This window comes from Schistocerca nitens, chromosome 8 (genome assembly GCF_023898315.1).
Source record: "Schistocerca nitens isolate TAMUIC-IGC-003100 chromosome 8, iqSchNite1.1, whole genome shotgun sequence".
In the NCBI taxonomy this organism is placed as follows: Eukaryota; Metazoa; Arthropoda; class Insecta; order Orthoptera; family Acrididae; genus Schistocerca; species Schistocerca nitens.
Window position 1 is genome coordinate 114,561,017 of NC_064621.1, and position 18,899 is coordinate 114,579,915.

At 42.6% G+C, this 18,899-nt stretch overlaps 1 protein-coding gene across 1 annotated transcript in view; it reads right to left on the reverse strand.

Annotated features, from left to right (window-relative positions):
* Positions 1–18,899, reverse strand: part of LOC126198994 (myogenesis-regulating glycosidase-like) — a 94,703-nt gene that overhangs the window by 21,134 nt on the left and 54,670 nt on the right. The gene's annotated exons all lie outside the window — the stretch shown is intronic.

The window sequence follows — 18,899 nt, forward strand, 5'->3', positions numbered from 1 at the left end:
CCGGCAGAGAAGACGCCTTGATTAATCGATTCGTATTCCGAGTGATACGCTGCGTCGGATCTGCGCTTAGTTTTCGGTACGTCGTCGGATCTAATAGGTCTCGGATCTTTTGCTCATAATCTTCGGTCTTCATTACGACGGTCGCATTCCCCTTATCGGCAGGCAGTACCAATATACTCTTGTCGGCGTTGAGATTCTTAATGGCTTGTTCCTCTTCTTTCTTCAGGTTGCAAGCTGGTGGTTTTGCTCGGCGCAGTATCCTGGCTGTTTCAGTGCGTATTTCCTCTGCCCTTTCACAAGGAAGGGTCCGAATGGCTGCTTCGGTGTTGGCAATGATGTCCTCCATAGGTATAGTTCTCGGGATGATAGCGAAATTCCCTCCTTTTTGAAGGACTGACACTTCCTCTTCGGTCAATTGTCGTTCAGTGAGGTTGACCACTGTGTGTGACATGTCGGGAATCGCCTTGTCGGTCTGCTTCCGACATCTTTCAAACTTTTTCTTTTGCCGCTCGGTGCAGCGCTCGAGTTCGTTCTGCATGCTCCTGTGAGTGATGCTGTCGATCTTGTCCCAGTCGTCTCGATGCATTCTGCTACTTAGTTGATAGAAAATGTCCAGAAGTTCCTGATCCGTTCTTGACACGTCTCTCCGTGTTGTATGTATTCGCTCACGAAGAAAAGCTCGTTCCATTCTGTCGTAGATACGATGTGCTTGGGCGGTGGTGAATAGGCGCTTGCATCTCAAGAACTTCGGTGTAGCACATTCATCTCGGCACCGTGACAGAAAGGCGAGAGAGGACATCAGTCGCGCTTTCTTCTTCCGTCGTTGGTCAAGGCGTCGGTACAATCTGCAAATCTCCTCCCCGTAGAGGCGTAATACAAAATTGTTAAGGCTTTCGTGGCCACTTGTTGACAAACTGCCTATTGGCTTCTGTCTCGGGTTCTTCGGCCGACGTTCATCTAATGATTTTTCTGACGTTTCGCCAGCACGAGTGGCTGGCATTGTCAAAGCTTCACCCTCCATTGCCGGTGGTGAACTGGAGGCGAGCTCGCGGCCGCAGACTATATGTACCTGGCGCGCCAACGTCCGAGGGCTTCTCCGCGGTCATTTCCGGTGCGGTTCTCCTCTTGCTACCTGCGACGGTCGTTCGCTGCAGTACGGGAAGCCAGGATCCGTTTACCTTAAGGCTTTCCTCTTTCTTGTTGAAACTGTTCGCGTGTTTTTGGATTTCTACAGCTTCTCTGAACAAGCGCGTATGATAGTGCTTCTCTACAGCCAGAACTTCCGTGTCGGCGAATTTTATTACGTGGTCGGTCTCATTCAGTGCGTGTTCTGCCACGGCCGATTTCTCCACCTGCCCCAACCTGCAATGTCGCTTATGCTCTTTGATCCTGGTGTTAATGGATCGTCCAGTCATTCCGACATAAACTTTTCCGCATGTGCAAGGTATACGGTATATTCCCGACATTGCAAGTGGGTCTCTTTTCTCCTTCGCCGATCTAAGACACTCTTTGATCTTCCTTGTCGGTTTGAAAATCGTCTTTACGCCGTGTTTTCGCAATATACGGCCGATTCTGTCCGTCACTCTGGGAATGTATGGCAGAAAGGCCGTACCCGACATTTCTTTTTCTGGTTCCTTGCTTCGCCGAGTGTTTGGCTCTGTTACACTTCTAATGTAATCTGTGGAGTACCCATTGCTCCTCAGAACAGTTTCCAGGTGTTGCATTTCTCGTTTGAGGTGTTGAGGCTCACATATTCGTCCTGCTCTCGTTACGAGCGTACTAATCATGCCTCTTTTCTGGCTCGGGTGGTGGTTTGACAGTTTGTGGAGGTATCGGTCCGTGTGTGTCGGTTTTCGATACACGCTGTGTCCCAGGTTTTCGCCGTCCCTTGTGACCAGCACATCTAGAAATGGCAGTTTCCTGTCCTTTTTTACCTCCATGGTAAATGTTATGTTGGCATGGAGGCTGTTCAAGTGTCTCAGGAATTCACCGAGCTGTTCTTCACCATGGCTCCACACCACGAAAGTATCATCGACGTACCTGTACCACACCTTAGGTTTGCAAGTCGCCGAGTCCAGTGCCTGTGCTTCGAATTGTTCCATGAATAAGTTGGCCACCACTGGACTGAGAGGACTACCCATGGCGACGCCTTCCAGCTGTTCGTAGAAATCGCCATTCCACGTGAAATAGCTCGTGGTGAGACATGCATGGAAGAGCTTTTTGATGTCTTGCGGGAACATGGAACCGATGTGCTCCAGAGCGTCGCTGAGTGGCACTTTCGTAAATAACGAAACAACATCAAAACTGACCAGGATGTCGTTTGGCGCAAGTTTCAGTTTCTTCAGCTTCTCAATGAAATGTCCTGAGTCCTTAATGTATGTGTCGGTCTTTCCCACGTGTGGCTGTAGCAGAGAGGCCAAGTGTTTCGCCAGTTTATACGTTGGTGAGCCAGGAGCGCTCACGATCGGTCTCAGTGGAACGTTGTTCTTATGGATCTTGGGTAATCCATACAGCCGAGGTGGTAGGGCTTCTGTGTTGCGCAGGTTTCTCTGTATGTCCGCCGGCAGAGAAGACGCCTTGATTAATCGATTCGTATTCCGAGTGATACGCTGCGTCGGATCTGCGCTTAGTTTTCGGTACGTCGTCGGATCTAATAGGTCTCGGATCTTTTGCTCATAATCTTCGGTCTTCATTACGACGGTCGCATTCCCCTTATCGGCAGGCAGTACCAATATACTCTTGTCGGCGTTGAGATTCTTAATGGCTTGTTCCTCTTCTTTCTTCAGGTTGCAAGCTGGTGGTTTTGCTCGGCGCAGTATCCTGGCTGTTTCAGTGCGTATTTCCTCTGCCCTTTCACAAGGAAGGGTCCGAATGGCTGCTTCGGTGTTGGCAATGATGTCCTCCATAGGTATAGTTCTCGGGATGATAGCGAAATTCCCTCCTTTTTGAAGGACTGACACTTCCTCTTCGGTCAATTGTCGTTCAGTGAGGTTGACCACTGTGTGTGACATGTCGGGAATCGCCTTGTCGGTCTGCTTCCGACATCTTTCAAACTTTTTCTTTTGCCGCTCGGTGCAGCGCTCGAGTTCGTTCTGCATGCTCCTGTGAGTGATGCTGTCGATCTTGTCCCAGTCGTCTCGATGCATTCTGCTACTTAGTTGATAGAAAATGTCCAGAAGTTCCTGATCCGTTCTTGACAAGTCTCTCCGTGTTGTATGTATTCGCTCACGAAGAAAAGCTCGTTCCATTCTGTCGTAGATACGATGTGCTTGGGCGGTGGTGAATAGGCGCTTGCATCTCAAGAACTTCGGTGTAGCACATTCATCTCGGCACCGTGACAGAAAGGCGAGAGAGGACATCAGTCGCGCTTTCTTCTTCCGTCGTTGGTCAAGGCGTCGGTACAATCTGCAAATCTCCTCCCCGTAGAGGCGTAATACAAAATTGTTAAGGCTTTCGTGGCCACTTGTTGACAAACTGCCTATTGGCTTCTGTCTCGGGTTCTTCGGCCGACGTTCATCTAATGATTTTTCTGACGTTTCGCCAGCACGAGTGGCTGGCATTGTCAAAGCTTCACCCTCCATTGCCGGTGGTGAACTGGAGGCGAGCTCGCGGCCGCAGACTATATGTACCTGGCGCGCCAACGTCCGAGGGCTTCTCCGCGGTCATTTCCGGTGCGGTTCTCCTCTTGCTACCTGCGACGGTCGTTCGCTGCAGTACGGGAAGCCAGGATCCGTTTACCTTAAGGCTTTCCTCTTTCTTGTTGAGAAGATCCGAGACCTATTAGATCCGACGACGTACCGAAAACTAAGCGCAGATCCGACGCAGCGTATCACTCGGAATACGAATCGATTAATCAAGGCGTCTTCTCTGCCGGCGGACATACAGAGAAACCTGCGCAACACAGAAGCCCTACCACCTCGGCTGTATGGATTACCCAAGATCCATAAGAACAACGTTCCACTGAGACCGATCGTGAGCGCTCCTGGCTCACCAACGTATAAACTGGCGAAACACTTGGCCTCTCTGCTACAGCCACACGTGGGAAAGACCGACACATACATTAAGGACTCAGGACATTTCATTGAGAAGCTGAAGAAACTGAAACTTGCGCCAAACGACATCCTGGTCAGTTTTGATGTTGTTTCGTTATTTACGAAAGTGCCACTCAGCGACGCTCTGGAGCACATCGGTTCCATGTTCCCGCAAGACATCAAAAAGCTCTTCCATGCATGTCTCACCACGAGCTATTTCACGTGGAATGGCGATTTCTACGAACAGCTGGAAGGCGTCGCCATGGGTAGTCCTCTCAGTCCAGTGGTGGCCAACTTATTCATGGAACAATTCGAAGCACAGGCACTGGACTCGGCGACTTGCAAACCTAAGGTGTGGTACAGGTACGTCGATGATACTTTCGTGGTGTGGAGCCATGGTGAAGAACAGCTCGGTGAATTCCTGAGACACTTGAACAGCCTCCATGCCAACATAACATTTACCATGGAGGTAGAAAAGGACAGGAAACTGCCATTTCTAGATGTGCTGGTCACAAGGGACGGCGAAAACCTGGGACACAGCGTGTATCGAAAACCGACACACACGGACCGATACCTCCACAAACTGTCAAACCACCACCCGAGCCAGAAAAGAGGCATGATTAGTACGCTCGTAACGAGAGCAGGACGAATATGTGAGCCTCAACACCTCAAACGAGAAATGCAACACCTGGAAACTGTTCTGAGGAGCAATGGGTACTCCACAGATTACATTAGAAGTGTAACAGAGCCAAACACTCGGCGAAGCAAGGAACCAGAAAAAGAAATGTCGGGTACGGCCTTTCTGCCATACATTCCCAGAGTGACGGACAGAATCGGCCGTATATTGCGCAAACACGGCGTAAAGACGATTTTCAAACCGACAAGGAAGATCAAAGAGTGTCTTAGATCGGCGAAGGAGAAAAGAGACCCACTTGCAATGTCGGGAATATACCGTATACCTTGCACATGCGGAAAAGTTTATGTCGGAATGACTGGACGATCCATTAACACCAGGATCAAAGAGCATAAGCGACATTGCAGGTTGGGGCAGGTGGAGAAATCGGCCGTGGCAGAACACGCACTGAATGAGACCGACCACGTAATAAAATTCGCCGACACGGAAGTTCTGGCTGTAGAGAAGCACTATCATACGCGCTTGTTCAGAGAAGCTGTAGAAATCCAAAAACACGCGAACAGTTTCAACAAGAAAGAGGAAAGCCTTAAGGTAAACGGATCCTGGCTTCCCGTACTGCAGCGAACGACCGTCGCAGGTAGCAAGAGGAGAACCGCACCGGAAATGACCGCGGAGAAGCCCTCGGACGTTGGCGCGCCAGGTACATATAGTCTGCGGCCGCGAGCTCGCCTCCAGTTCACCACCGGCAATGGAGGGTGAAGCTTTGACAATGCCAGCCACTCGTGCTGGCGAAACGTCAGAAAAATCATTAGATGAACGTCGGCCGAAGAACCCGAGACAGAAGCCAATAGGCAGTTTGTCAACAAGTGGCCACGAAAGCCTTAACAATTTTGTATTACGCCTCTACGGGGAGGAGATTTGCAGATTGTACCGACGCCTTGACCAACGACGGAAGAAGAAAGCGCGACTGATGTCCTCTCTCGCCTTTCTGTCACGGTGCCGAGATGAATGTGCTACACCGAAGTTCTTGAGATGCAAGCGCCTATTCACCACCGCCCAAGCACATCGTATCTACGACAGAATGGAACGAGCTTTTCTTCGTGAGCGAATACATACAACACGGAGAGACTTGTCAAGAACGGATCAGGAACTTCTGGACATTTTCTATCAACTAAGTAGCAGAATGCATCGAGACGACTGGGACAAGATCGACAGCATCACTCACAGGAGCATGCAGAACGAACTCGAGCGCTGCACCGAGCGGCAAAAGAAAAAGTTTGAAAGATGTCGGAAGCAGACCGACAAGGCGATTCCCGACATGTCACACACAGTGGTCAACCTCACTGAACGACAATTGACCGAAGAGGAAGTGTCAGTCCTTCAAAAAGGAGGGAATTTCGCTATCATCCCGAGAACTATACCTATGGAGGACATCATTGCCAACACCGAAGCAGCCATTCGGACCCTTCCTTGTGAAAGGGCAGAGGAAATACGCACTGAAACAGCCAGGATACTGCGCCGAGCAAAACCACCAGCTTGCAACCTGAAGAAAGAAGAGGAACAAGCCATTAAGAATCTCAACGCCGACAAGAGTATATTGGTACTGCCTGCCGATAAGGGGAATGCGACCGTCGTAATGAAGACCGAAGATTATGAGCAAAAGATCCGAGACCTATTAGATCCGACGACGTACCGAAAACTAAGCGCAGATCCGACGCAGCGTATCACTCGGAATACGAATCGATTAATCAAGGCGTCTTCTCTGCCGGCGGACATACAGAGAAACCTGCGCAACACAGAAGCCCTACCACCTCGGCTGTATGGATTACCCAAGATCCATAAGAACAACGTTCCACTGAGACCGATCGTGAGCGCTCCTGGCTCACCAACGTATAAACTGGCGAAACACTTGGCCTCTCTGCTACAGCCACACGTGGGAAAGACCGACACATACATTAAGGACTCAGGACATTTCATTGAGAAGCTGAAGAAACTGAAACTTGCGCCAAACGACATCCTGGTCAGTTTTGATGTTGTTTCGTTATTTACGAAAGTGCCACTCAGCGACGCTCTGGAGCACATCGGTTCCATGTTCCCGCAAGACATCAAAAAGCTCTTCCATGCATGTCTCACCACGAGCTATTTCACGTGGAATGGCGATTTCTACGAACAGCTGGAAGGCGTCGCCATGGGTAGTCCTCTCAGTCCAGTGGTGGCCAACTTATTCATGGAACAATTCGAAGCACAGGCACTGGACTCGGCGACTTGCAAACCTAAGGTGTGGTACAGGTACGTCGATGATACTTTCGTGGTGTGGAGCCATGGTGAAGAACAGCTCGGTGAATTCCTGAGACACTTGAACAGCCTCCATGCCAACATAACATTTACCATGGAGGTAGAAAAGGACAGGAAACTGCCATTTCTAGATGTGCTGGTCACAAGGGACGGCGAAAACCTGGGACACAGCGTGTATCGAAAACCGACACACACGGACCGATACCTCCACAAACTGTCAAACCACCACCCGAGCCAGAAAAGAGGCATGATTAGTACGCTCGTAACGAGAGCAGGACGAATATGTGAGCCTCAACACCTCAAACGAGAAATGCAACACCTGGAAACTGTTCTGAGGAGCAATGGGTACTCCACAGATTACATTAGAAGTGTAACAGAGCCAAACACTCGGCGAAGCAAGGAACCAGAAAAAGAAATGTCGGGTACGGCCTTTCTGCCATACATTCCCAGAGTGACGGACAGAATCGGCCGTATATTGCGCAAACACGGCGTAAAGACGATTTTCAAACCGACAAGGAAGATCAAAGAGTGTCTTAGATCGGCGAAGGAGAAAAGAGACCCACTTGCAATGTCGGGAATATACCGTATACCTTGCACATGCGGAAAAGTTTATGTCGGAATGACTGGACGATCCATTAACACCAGGATCAAAGAGCATAAGCGACATTGCAGGTTGGGGCAGGTGGAGAAATCGGCCGTGGCAGAACACGCACTGAATGAGACCGACCACGTAATAAAATTCGCCGACACGGAAGTTCTGGCTGTAGAGAAGCACTATCATACGCGCTTGTTCAGAGAAGCTGTAGAAATCCAAAAACACGCGAACAGTTTCAACAAGAAAGAGGAAAGCCTTAAGGTAAACGGATCCTGGCTTCCCGTACTGCAGCGAACGACCGTCGCAGGTAGCAAGAGGAGAACCGCACCGGAAATGACCGCGGAGAAGCCCTCGGACGTTGGCGCGCCAGGTACATATAGTCTGCGGCCGCGAGCTCGCCTCCAGTTCACCACCGGCAATGGAGGGTGAAGCTTTGACAATGCCAGCCACTCGTGCTGGCGAAACGTCAGAAAAATCATTAGATGAACGTCGGCCGAAGAACCCGAGACAGAAGCCAATAGGCAGTTTGTCAACAAGTGGCCACGAAAGCCTTAACAATAGATTTAAGTGTCAGGAAGTCGTTTCTGAAAGTATTTGTATGGAGTGTAGCTATGTATGGAAGTGAAACGTGGACGATAAATAGTTTAGACAATAAGAGAATAGAAGCTTTAAAAACGTGGTTCTTCAGAAGAAAGCTGAAGATTAGATAGGTAGATCACGTAACTAATGGGGAGGTACTGAACAGAATTGGGAGAAGAAGATTGTGGTACAACTTGACTAGAAGAAGGAATCAGTTGGTAAGACACGTTCTGAGGCATAAAGGGATCACTAATTTAGTACTGGAGGGAAGCGCTGGAGGTTAAAATCGTAGAGTGAGACCAAGAGATGAATACAGTAAGCAGATTCAGAAGCATGTAGGTTGCAATAGTTACTCATAAATGAAGAGGCTTGCACAGGATAGAGTAGCATGCAGAGCTGCAAGCTGCATCAAACCAGTCTCTGGACCACAACAACAAACAAAACACACACACACATTATATATATATATATATATATATATATATATATATATATATATATATAATGTGTGGGTGTGTGTGGGTGGGTGTGGGTGTGAGAGAGAGAGAGAGAGAGAGTGAGTGTGTGTATTTCTTCTGATTAAGTGCTGTAAGTGATTTTCTCGTAGTTTTTACGATTGTTAATTGTATCCACAATCGAATGTACCTAGACAGAAACCTATGAAATTCCTTCAGTAAACAAAAAAATAACAGTCTTGGCACACTACTAGCCATACACCTGTCTTTTTATTTGTGTAAATGTCGATGTGGTATCTTTCTTGTTCTGTATGCTATGTGAAGTTTGTATTTCTTCAATATATTTCTTATGTCATGTGTTGATTTGCGTGGTTACTCTACACCGTTTATCCTTTTTAGTCTTTGGACCAGTGTTTATGCTTTCTGTGCTTGTGTGTGCTGTAGTGTCGATGTTGGTAGTGGAGTTTTGTGATCCTAGGAGTTTTTCATAATTTGTCTGTGAATTGCAGTTTTATTCAGTGTGCCATAAGCTGAAGAACTGCTAGTTTGTGGTTTTGTGGCTGGGTTGATGTGGCTTGTATAACTGTATCTGTTGCTGCTGGTTTTATGTAGATATCAAAGTTATCTCCCTTCATTGTTATATATAGAAAATGTAATTGTTTCCATCAGAAAAGAGCGTTATTTGTTCCATTAATGTCTGCATATTAACACAAATGGCATATACAAGTCATTGACGGCACAAAAAGCAAAATGTATAAAACATGGAACAGTGCCTCATAATTTGTTTCACAAGTATCAGCCTCTCACCAGAGAGTGCAGTTGATTTTGTTGCCACTGACTTAAATTGACTCTTGAGAAAGTATGACTTGTGATTACAATCACATTCCTTTTAAAATTTGTTGAATTTAATTGATGAAAGTACAAAACATAAAAGTGCAGGCAAAAGGCTATAATCGCCCCTAAAAATGGTATCGTCATAAACTTCATAATGGCAAACCGGGAATGGTTAAAGGGGAAGTAAAATATTGTATAAAGATGCATTACGGTGAGAAACATAGATGCCATGTATAGGAAAATTAAAGAGAAACAGTTGTATGAGCATCAAGAGCTCAGATGGTAATCCAATGCAAGTAAACAAGAGGAGACACAATGCAAAGGAGGTGGAAGGAATAGTAGTAGGACTACAAAATTGAAAGTAGCGTTATGGAAGAGAAACAATATGACGATGAGATAGCAGAAATTATTCTATGAGAAAATTTGTTAGCTCACTGATAGATCCAATCAAAATAAGGCATCTGATCTAGAAGACATTCCACCCAGATTATCCTCAGGTGAACATACCATGACGAAACTACTTCAGCATATGCACGATATATTAGATGGGCGAAATACGTTCATATTTCAAGAGGAATGCAATAATTCCAGTTCCAAACAAGGCAGACTCTGACAAGTGGGAATATACAGACCCAACAGTTTCATACAGCATGGTTGTAAAACACTGACATGAATAATTTTTAAGAAGAATAAAAAGAAGATGAAGTCGGTCTCGAGATTGATCAGTTTGTGTTTCAAAGAAATATAGTTGCATCCGATGCAATACTGACACTGTAATTTACCTTAGGCTGACGGAAGGCAAATTTACATTTATAGCGTGTTTTTGACACTGTTGACTTGGATACATTCTTTGAAATTAGAATGGCAGAATGGATCAAATGTAGTGACTGAAACTTTCTTTATAGTTTGTAAAGAAACCGGACTACAGCTAAAAGAGTCGAGGAAAATGAAAAGGGGACGGTTATCTACACATTATGTCAACATGAGATATCGTGTAAGGGAAATATTTTACATGGCATATACCAATTTGTAATGCCCTGTGGTGGTTTCCTTCAAGACACATTGCAAATCTGTTACAATTAACAGAGAGGGAGTGATAAAAGTTGCCTGTTCCTTTGCAGTTTCATTTTTTTCTCATAATATTTCCGGTTTTTTTTCAGTCATGAGTTGTCTTTGAAATGCTTTGAGAGTTTCTGTTATAGTCAGCTTCGAACAGTCAAATAAGCGCCACCGATGCATTTCATATCTGTCTAGGACCTGTATATTTAAGCGTGGATGTTTATTCACTGGAACTACATCTTGCCGATACAGTATAACTTGGATTTGTTTTCTAGTTTGTTCCACTTTGCATATTTGGAATTAGGGTGTTCCTTGTCAACGGTTCATTGCATCATAAGATAGCAAGTTGTGTGATTTTGTTTGATGATTGAATTTTGTAATCTGAAGTGCAGAGTAAAGAAATCACCTTCACCGACTACCTGTCCCCCTTTCTACATATGTACTTGCTGAGGAGGAGTTGTGTTAAGGTAGGCGTTTTCATCTGATTAAAGAGTGCTAAGTATGTTATGATACATGCATACCATGGACTTAGAAAATTTTGTAGTTGGAGCACATCCAGTGTAGTGTTGAGCATACTAAAGGGAGTTGGAACTTTCTGTGCTTCTGTGATCATTCAGATGATGCTTGTGGTAAATAATTCCCTGTATTAGTTTAATAATTTCACTTCTACGGCACTGTCGTAATAAAATCTATTTCTCATACCACATTTTCTTTTATTAAAATTCTGGTACTGAGAAAATATTTTGAGCGGTGGCAGTGTTATTCTTTGTCTTGGTGATCTGGTGGAGTAGTGGCAGGTTTAGTGGAAAATATTTCACTTTTGTATATAAGTTGGGCTTGTTGAATTTTGTTGGAATTGAGATAGGACGAGACAGTTTACAGTTTCTGTTTAGTCATTGGTGGTTTTATTGTTCACTGTATGATGGAAAACCTTGCAGGTAGTCAAAGAGAGGCAAAAAGTGGTCGTTTCTGGAGATGTCAAGAGAGAAGGGAGAAGTGTCTTATTCTGGAACCCTGTGCAGAGTTACTTCTCAAGGAAATAAAGGTGTGTCTTATAGTGATTAAATCAATATATCAATTAGTTACATAGAAAGTGATGCAGCCAGTGACACCAATGTTATAACTCAACAGAAGTGAGTGCAATAGAATTAACTGAGAGACTGGAGGAAGATGCAAAAGAACAACAATCCAACTTTATTTCTGTACAGGGACAGATACAGAGTTAAGAAGAGAAATTTGAATCCACTGGGAAAGATGCTGCAAGGTCATACAATGTGCATACTGCACAAAAATACAGTTAAGGGGAAAGTTAACTTCTGGTCTAGGTGAGAGGGATTTTACACCTGACAAAAACTTGCCAGTGTTCAGAAAGGCCAGGTTAATTTTTAGGAGATTGCCTCTGAACAGAAAAAGCAGTTACTAGGTGATTCAGATAATTTAAGAGAAGAATATGAAAAGAATAAGCAGATATGTGAGCAAAGTGAGTTTAGAAGTTTGTTCAGAAAGTCGTCAAATTCAGGAAAAAGTTTAATAAGAGGAAGATGTATCTGAGAATAGGTAAGAAAATCAAAAAACAGTTGAGAAAATTAATTACTTGGCTATTTCACAATTGGTTGTTGGCACTGAACAATGTTCCAGTGGTATTGTACCTGTGCGTGTTTGAGGATCTGAAGAAGTGAGGTCATTATAGATATTTAAGGAAGAACAGGAGGAGATTAACAGGAGCAGAAGGGAAACAGAAAAGGAATTAAATGAGAACGTATCTAAAACTGAAGAAGAATTAGGAATTGTATATTAAGTTGAACTAATCAATAATGAATCATGATTAGGTGTTACTGTGCCAACAGATGATCAGCAAAATGGTGATGGTGATATACATAATGATATGACCAAGGCTGTGGCTGTTGAGGTTTAAATCAGTTACTAATACAAGAAGTAGAATATGTGATGACAAGACTTGGAATTAAGTTTGCAGAATGGTAAGGACAGTTGTTGAAACTGACGTGAATGCTGTAGAGCCTAACTGGGAGTGAATCACTCATAAGACTGATGTTATACACTCTGGAAGCAGAGAGAACCTTAGTGTCTGAGTGGCACCAATAGAGTTCTTAAATGGGTGTACACTGAAGGGACTCTCCAGTGTCTTTCATTTGTACACTAGTCCATAGTTTTTGTTTTGTGAGAGCAACCACGCAGTTTACATGTGGTTTCTCTTGAAGTGTTCTCAATTAATAGTTTATCTAAGTTGCCAGCCAGTTTTCCCATGTGTTTCTTGTATTATCTTTCTTTGTGTGGTAAGATTTTTGTGGATGATAAGGCACATATCATGTAATTGATGTTAAACTTATACATGGGGCTGCCACATTTGAGGTGAAGGGTGCTGTTAATTTTCAGATGATGGTTAGTGTTCTTGTGATGGATGTAGTTCTAATGTATTTTTGTGTATTTCCTCGGTATTAACGTTATAATCTTTGGTAAGCTGATTTTCTGTGTACCTGAAATCATTTTTTCGCACCGTGGGTGAAGTATGGTATCTTGAATATGAGTAATATTTTATATGGTATCTAATGTTTTCATAAGTTTGCCACAGATGTTTGATTCTTGATGCATGTTTTGATACAGTGATAGATTATTTGAGTATTGTGTGACCCAATGATTTATTACAGAATGCTTTGTTTTGATTTATGTTTCTATATTATTGATAGTCAACCACAGTAGGGAGTGTTTTCTATACACTGAGATGTTGTTGTTCATGGTGGATGTTGAATAATGAAGAAGAGTATTAATAACAGTGTGTCTAGACTGACTTCGTGTATGTGTTTGCGTGTGAATGTAGAGCAGGATCTGATAGTGTCTTGACTGAAGAGCGGATATCAAATTGAACTCTTAAAGGAGCATACACATGTTTGACTAGCACTAACTTTGTAACTGTTCAAACAGGATAAACTTATTTTCTTTGCTGTTTTCTTTGTCTTGTTCTGTTCTATACCTTTATGACAGTGTAACTTTCTCTATAGCATCGTTGATGCGAAAGTTGTGTGAGACAAGTCACCTGTATATAAGTATGTATCTGCATAAGTGTTTGGTAGGCATGAGAGATTTTGGTTTCCTGATGAGGTTTATTATTGAAACTTTTGAAATGATTAATTGGTTTGTGAGTACTTGTGTGGTTTTATATTCCTGTATGTTGTATTGTGTCATGGGTGTTCTGTACAGACTGTGGTTCAACAAATGAATGAGAGTCTGTAAAGTTGTTTTCGAAACTGGATTTTATATGAGTTTTAAGTAATTCCCTCCTGGGGAGGATGGTATTGTGGTTTTTCAACTGTATTGTATTACTCAAGAGATTATTTGGAATGCATATGGATTAATACAATCCCTCCAGAGTAGAAAACTCTTAGTTTTCCTCAGACAGAGGTGCTGTGGAATGATTTTGCAAGTTATGGATAATGATTCGAGATGGGCAGTAATCACAGAGGGCTGTAAAAGACTTCCAGTAGTCAGTTGAACTGATGATTGCCAGTGCTTAATGAGAGGCTTGTGATTATATGAGTAATGTTGACGTACCTGAATAGCTATTGGCCAGAAATGATAGGATCATGCCTAATTTTGATATTTTTGTGTGTGTATTTGCTTATGAAAGTTGCATTATAGTAGTTTCAGATAAACAAGGAAGTTACTGGTAGCTTCAGTGAAGGTGTGACCCTCTTTCTCATGAAGATCTTTAAGGAAATTTCTATATGGAGCGAGGCTAATGATATTTGGTATTCACACTGAGGCCATATTATGATATTATCTGAAGGACTGAAGACAAGAATTTGAAAGTTTTGGTTCATGATGAGCATGGTGATTTTTTAAGATGAGTATTATGGGATAAACTTCTATGATGACACAAATTCAAGTTTTTTTTCAGATGATTTTGTATTTTCAGTGTGAAGTGGATTATGATCAACTATGTTATTACAGGAAATGTAGATGACATGGAATATTCTGTTGTGAGAATTAAGTGTAATTTGAGCCATTAAGTATGTAGGTCTGTGTGTATATGGATGTGTTGTCCTCCATTGGTGTATTGTTTGTACGTGGATGAGATGATGATTTGATGAAGAGTATTTATGTGCATTGGAGCTAATAATGTAATAATATTTTTTTCTCAGATACCTAGTTACCTTAGCGTTGTACATATTTCATGTCTATGATTTGATACTATGATATTCCTTGTAATGTGCTGTCTGATTCACCTGTGTTGTTATACATGCTTTATACTTCTGTTTGATGAGTTCTCTCATTGAATTGCATAGTTTATTTCTAGTTTGTTTGTTCATTGTGAACATTTTCGTATCTCCTTTGTGTGGATCTCTTTATTTAGTGAATATCTTAGTTCGTTGCACTTTGTATGGTCGTTTTTCTTTCTTCTTGCCTTTTTCTGTATCCAAGGAACAATTAACTTTTTTTTGCTCAAAATATTTTTGGTTTTCTTGGATTGGAAATTGTGTTTGAAATACTTAGCGACTTTGTGCTATAATGAGGTCTGATTACATTAGCTCTTTGAACAATCTCTCCACTGTTGCATTTCCTATCTTTTTAGGTCGATTTAGACCATCACCAAGTCGGAGATGACAGTTTTTGGCATGATGAGGTATTACATTTCAATTTGTATTCGCCATGGTGGTAATATTCTCATTAAATTTTGTTCTGTTTCATTTGAGAGACAGTGTGGCTTTGACTGGTGTCGATGGGACCTAGTTTTGAGTTTCTGAAATGATGACTGAAACTGATGAGTTCTTTTCTACTACATGCCATGGTGACCAATAGGCGAATGTATAGGTTATTACCGAAGTGTATTCCACCTATTTCATAGTTAACTTATGATTACTTCCCATTCATGCCTATGATAATACTCTTGTGTATGGTGAAATGGAAGTGCAACAGTTGCTCACTTCTTGTTAAATGTGTGTTGATTACAGGACCAAATATTATCTTTCAATCCATCATGCTGTAGACTCAAAATTATTATCCTAACCTACATTATAAAAGAATTATTGCCTTCTCATATGTTTTGCATTGACAGTACATAACTCTGTTTGCGCTTTGCAAGAATCTTTTTTGTATTTCCTGTACTGAAGGTCTAAAACAGGATCTTTCTCATAATTATTTCACTGAGTTCAAGCCACTTCATTTATTATCTGTAGTTGATGCTGATAAATGCAGCCACACTACTATATTTTGTATATTTATTACCTCCACCTTCGTCACATAAATGCTCTAAGATGGCACAGACAGTTAATAACATTCTGCATTCGCAGACCATTAGTCATACACACTCACTTTCTTTGCATGGAGTTTGGATTCAGATGGGGAAAGGTATGTCACTGGCTGCTATTTTGGAAGATTTCTGAATGCAGTAAGGGGTGTGAGAGGCTCTCTAATTGCTTTATTAGGAGGGTGTTACGTTCTGACCCAGGAAAGTATTGGTTTAACTACTCTTTCAAGTCTAGATTCAGCAAGTGCAGATAAGATGGGACATCGTCATTTCTACTGCTTGAGGCTATAAGTTAAAAACAAACAAAGTCTACTATTTTTGGAAAGTTTCTTGGTGTAAAATTACTTATTTTAATTTTGGGATAGTAATCTATGCAAAATTCAATTCTGTTGCGCCTGCATTAAGTAAATGAGTATGCGTGACTTTTCCTGAAGTTTCCAGTTTGTTTTCTGGACTATACAGGTGCATGTATTACAGCATAGCTTAACAGCCTTTACTCAGTAACAGTTCATGGAAGTACGTCAGTTTTCATCGTAAGCACACTCGTGTTACAAATTGCAGATTAAATTTTAAAAAACTGCTTTAAAATAGTTCATTAAGGAAGTGAGGTCTGTATAAGCTGAAGGAAATGGAAGTTGTTGAGAATTTCAGAAGGTGGAGTAGGCAATGTTTTACTAAAACAGGAGAAAGAATACAGTAAAAGAAGAATGGGTAGTTTTTAGAAATGAACTAGTGTAGGCAACAGAGAATCACATAGGAAATATTTATTTCAATTGACGAAAGAAAAAATATGTAAATGCATCGAATAAAGCAACCAAACACGAGTACTGACACCGAAAATATTAGAACGGCAGAAAGGGCAAAATTTCTAAGGAGGAATTGATAATTAAATCGACACCTTAGCTGCAAACAGTCATTGATATACATCATTGGGGACATGTTGAAAATGTGTGTCCCGACCGGAACTCGAACCCGGGATCTCCTGCTTACATGATAGACGCTCTATCCATCTGCCACCGACGGCACAGAGGATAGTGAACCCGCAGGGACTTACTCTTGCACGCTCCCCGTGGGACCCACATTCCCAACATGTCCACACCACTACATTCGTAGTGCGCCTAATAGATGTTTTCCCATCACGCTCATTATTGGTGGCAGATTAATCTACCGAGTCCCGTACGAGTTGAGCCATAGCGTGTGCGTTCGCACAAGAAGGTCGATGGCCGGGCAGCCATATTTTAACTATATATGACGGTAGTATCTGTTCCCGAAAGAACAGATACCAGTGATGGCCGTGCAGCTCCTCGAGAATGAAATGATAATTAAATCGACACCCTAACTGCAAACAGGTGTTGATATACATCACTGGGGAACTGTTGAAAATATGTTTCCCGACCGGGACTCCAATCTGGGATCTCCAGTTTACATGGCAGACGCTCTATCCACCTGCGCCACCGAGGGCACAGAGGATAGTGCGCCTGCCATGTATGCCATGTAAGCAGAAGATCCCGGGTTCGAGTCCCGTTGGGGGCACACATTTTCAACACGTCCCCAATGATGTATACCAACGCCTGTCCGCAGCTAGGCTGTCGATTTAATTATCATTTCATTCTAGAGAAGCTGCACGGTCATCAGTCGTAACTGTTCTTTCGGGAACAGATACTACCTTCATATATTTTCTAAGTAGGAATATCTAGGGGACAAATGGAAAAGAAACTTCAGTAACTATATGAAAAATAGATACCGCCTATAGGTAGTTTAGAGAGGCCTTCCAAGATAAAAGACGCAACTGTATGAATGAGTATCAAGAGCCTCGATGGTAAAACAGTAAAAAGCAAGGAAGCTTAAACGTGAAAGATACAAAGGTGAATGAAGACAATATCATGGAAAGGGAAGAGGAAGCAGATGATGATGATGATATATGGGATACAATACTGGGAGAACACTTTGGCAGAGCACTGAAAGAGCTAAGTGCAAACAAGGCCGCTGGAACAAACAACATTCCCTCAGGATTTATGAAACCCATGGGATATCCAATCGTTAGAAAAGTATTGAACGTAATGTGCAAGAATATGGGAAAGCTGAAATACCCTCAGAACTGAGGAAGACTGATTCGAATTGGGAAGAGCACAAGTACTGACAGGTGTGAATACTACCGACTGTCATTTTAATAACTCATGTTTGCAAAATATTGACATGAATTATTTCCAGAAGAAATGAAAATTGGTAGGCGCCGACCTCGGGGAATATCAATTTGCGTTCTGTAGAAAAGCGATACTGATTCTATTAGTTATCTTAGAGGATGGTTTGAAGAAATTGAAACCTACCTTCAGAGTGTTTTTTAGATTTAGAGAAAGTGTTTGACAGTATCGTCTGGACTACACTCTGTGAAATTTTGAAGATAGCAGGGGGTAACATAACAGGGAGCGAAATGTTATTAGTAACAAATAGAAAAGCCAGACTGCAGTTGTAAGGGAAGAAGAACATGAAAGGGAAGAAGTGATCGAGAAACGAGTGAGACTGTGTTGTAGCCTATCCTCGATGTTACTCATTGTACATCGATCAAACTTTCAAGGAAACGGAGAAGAAATTTGGAAAAGGAATTAAAGCCCAAGGCGAGGAAATAAAAACATTGCAGTTTGCCGATGACATTGTAAGTCTGTCAGAGACAACTAAGGACTTGGAACAGCAGATGAACGGAATGGACAGTGTCTTGAAAGTAGACCATAATAGGAATACCACTGAACGTAAAAGTATGGTAATGGAATGTAGTCTAAGTAAATCAGGCGATGCCGAGAGAATTCGATTAGGAAATGAAACACCAAAAGTAGTAGATGAGTTTTGTTATTTGAGCAGCAAAATCATTGATGACGGTGGAAGCATGGAAGATATAAAATGCAGAATGGCAAGAAATTAGTTCTGGAAAAGAGGATTTTGTTAACGTCAAACATAAATTTAAAAGTAAAGAAGTCGTTACTGAAGATATTTGTCTGGAATGTAGCCTTGCACGGCAGTGAAACGTCAACGATGGACAATTCAGGTAGGAAGGTAGGAAGGTAGGAAGAAGATAGAAGCTTTTTGGAATGTCGTGCTACCTAAGAATGAAGAACATTAGATGAGTACATTGAGTAAGAAATGAGGATTTAGTGAATCG